The sequence below is a fragment of the Tenrec ecaudatus genome, unplaced genomic scaffold (assembly GCF_050624435.1).
Source record: "Tenrec ecaudatus isolate mTenEca1 unplaced genomic scaffold, mTenEca1.hap1 Scaffold_68, whole genome shotgun sequence".
NCBI lineage: Eukaryota > Metazoa > Chordata > Mammalia > Afrosoricida > Tenrecidae > Tenrec > Tenrec ecaudatus.
In genome coordinates, this window is record NW_027459570.1 from 750,966 (window position 1) to 754,538 (window position 3,573).

A 3,573-nucleotide genomic window follows, 5' to 3' on the forward strand; every position below is an offset into this window, starting at 1 on the left:
TCTGGCTTGCTGTCTGACTTTTCTTTGCGGAATTAAAGCTGCAAATTGACAGGATCCCATAAACACTCTAAAGCCACAAAAAAACACCAAATGCCCACCCAAACATGTGAAACTTCCAAAAATCATCCTTAGAAGATTCCCAAACCCTAAACATTCCTAAACCCCATATATGCCCTGAAAACACCATGAAAGCCCTAAGAAAACCTAAAATGCTGGGGGAAAAAAACACATATAATATGAAAAATACCCTAAAATCCCTAAGGAACTCTGTAACATCACTAAAATCACCATATTGTGCTGAAAAATACCTATACACTCTAAAAAACCACCCCTAAATCCCTTAAACACTCCCTAAAATCTTATAAAACACCCTAAAAACCCCAAACCACCCGAATGCCCCAAACACACCTTGAACGTCCACAAACAACCTAAAAGCCCTAAAAAATCACATGCCACCAAAAAGCCCTAAATGACCGCAAAATTCCAACTCATAGCCACCCTATAGAGGGCTTCTGGAGCTGTCAGTCTTTTATGGGAACAGCTTTATCGTTCTCCCAAGGAGAAGTTGGTAGGTTTGAAACCCTGACCTCATATTTAGCAGTCTAATAATTGCTGGACAGTGCCACCAAGGCTCTACTGGTGTAGTGGGTTACACATTGGGCTGCTAACCTCAAGGGAAACGGTTCAAAACCACCACCCACTCCTTGGGAGAAAGAAGAAGCTTTCTTTCTATTCCCCTAGATTTCTCATTGAAGGTGTAAAGTAACCTGTTAAATGCTCGCAGTGGCAGCAGCAATGTCTCATAACCATGGGGAAATGTGGTTCAGAAACTTCAGAAGCAAGCATCCACCAGCAGGTGACTGACCAGCAGTATTGACTTGGGCAAAGAGAAGGTGACATGGAAGGGTAAGGAGAAGAATGCGTGCAGAGGGCAGGTTGGCAGCTGAGCCTAAGTCCAGTAGAAACAACAGCAGAATGGCCTGTTCCTGGAAGGGCCACAGGAGATGGTGCGACTTCATGTAGCCCCCACTTACATGTGTAACAGCAGCAATTGCCTGAACACGTGGTCTCCCCAGGGAGGAGCCTTTGTGTGGTGTTAAGATGCTGTTACTGTCTGTTGTACTGTGGTGGCCTGCATTTGGCTGTAATGGTGGAAATTTTGCAGCCAGTAGTTCAAATGCCTGCTGGGTCACTCACTGCAGGTAGACTTCAGCAGTTTCCAGACAGAGACGAGGGAGGAGGACCTGGTCTTCCACTTCTGAAAGAACTGGCCAGTGTGAACCTTGTGAATGGCAGAACACTATACCTGAACATGAGTACCGCAGGCTATAAGGCATGATGGATTGACACAGTGGCTGCAGCAATGTGCTCAAACATAGGATAGTGCTGGCCTGGAAAATAGTTCATCGTCCATTAAAAAAAATCATTATATAGGGGCTCATACAACTTTTGTTGTTGTTTTTCCCTAAGGGAGAGCAGTGTATTGGTACACTGAGAGGTATATAGATCAATGGATTCGAACAGAAAAGCTACACATATATTCACCAGTCAACAGGAAACTAGCCTTCGAAAAAGGACACAGAAATATCCAAAGGGACAAATTCTGCTTGCTCAACAAATGGTGTTGGACAAACTGAGATACCGTATGTAGGAAAATGAAGCAAGCCCCAAACCTTCCCCCATGCACAGAAATTAACTGAAGAGGGGTTAAAACCTGAAAGTAAACCTCCGGGCTATCATAATCATTTTTTCGATGACCTCATAGGTCAGAAATCATTGTAGGAACGCCAAAGCGTTCTTGTGTTCAACGTCTACATACATAGCAGGTGCTCCAGTAAAGGGGAATCTTGGTGGAGCTGGCTCATCCATTCCTGAAGAGAGTAGAGCACCACGTTGGCCCATCACAGAGCTCAGGTGTAGAATCTTCCTCACTGTCATCCTTTATCTCAGCAGTGTCAGTGTTGGATTATGAATTTCCCAAAGAACCAGTATCGCTCAATTCTGTGCACAATGCTGACTCACTCTCGCTGTTATTTCACTGGTCTAAAAACCCATTTAGGTTAAAATGACACTTTTTTGATGCCATGACCTAAAATTTTTAGTGAGAAAATGTTCCCAATGACATTACATGGGTCTTCGTCTAATCCTGATGCCATGTTCTTTTTCACAGAGACCAGCTTCTTGTATAAATTGCTCAGCATACAGATGGAATAAGAACAGTGAAAGGATACAACCCTGATGCACACCTTTTCTGATTTTAAACCATGCAGTATCACCTTGTCCTGTTCACAGTCTCACCTGGTTCTATCTCTTGGCCTTTGCATAAGCTCCATATGAGTACAATGAAGTGTTGTGCAATGCCCATTCTTTTCCATGGTATCCCCAAGATTCACCTCCTTCCACTCGTGGTTTCCAGAACGTGGGGTTGGGACAAAGCCTGGATAGTCTCATGGCAAGACCAGATCAGGAATGGAGCTGAGCCGGGAGCAGCTTTATTTGCTTGCTCCAGGGAAAGTCTGCCAATGTGACTAAGCCTCAGGGGCTTTCTACAAATGATAAAGGTGAATCCCTCTCTCGTTACCCACTGATCATCTCTGAGCCTCTTGCTCTCATATCCCTTGCACAGACCTCTACCATTAGATGGACAATTCGGTAACGTTTGAACACTTTTCTGATGCTGAGCCTGGGGAGCAACTAATAGCTGAGTAAATATTGATTGAAAGATGGTGAGTGGAAGAAAATAGCTTTGCCAGGTCCAGGTTGTGATGGAGATGAGAGTGTTACCAAATCCTGCTGTCCCCATGGTGGGTTTGCTGTATTATGCCCAGTCCTGAAAGTCTGAGCCAGGGGTTTTAACGTGGCCCCTTTCAAAACATATAGGTGGAATTCTTGGACCATGAGCTGTCCATAAAGCTTTACCAAGGAGATGTCCGCCCTGGAGCGAAACAACCCAAGAACCTAGATCTTCGTGAAGGTGTTGGTAAGGGACGCAGCGGAAATCATAAACTTGACTGAAAGCAAAAGAAACTTTGCCTTCATGTGCCTGCAGCTGGACGAAGTGGTGCTGGAGCACACCCTCCTTTGTGATTCTTCTTGTTCTTTTTATGAGCTGCTCCCTGGCCTGTGTAGTCCCGTAAATCTGGAAACTCTTTGCTGGTGGGGGCAATTGTTATATCCTCCCCCCAGATCCAGATGTCTTGTCCATGGTCAGTGTGCAATCCTTGTTTGCCAGAGGAGTGGGGCATCTAAAGGCAGGCAGGGGTCACATACTTTTTTTCTACACTTTCTAGAAAGACCAGAGCTAAACATCTTGCAGCCCTTTTCATGTCCTCATTCTTTTCTGTATTTATTTTCCATGAAAGAGGAGAAGAAACGCGACAGCATCTACTGACAGCAAGTCAAATGCCATCGTGTGTGTTCAGAGGGCAGGCTGGTTCTCATTTGCCTAACTCATCAGTCCCATCGTGCCATGTCCATGTTAGATTGTTTAGGGAAACAGATGACATATGTTATGATGCTAAATAAGCTGAAACAGTGCCAGGATGGAGGCAGAAGGGTTTTATTTGTTTGTTT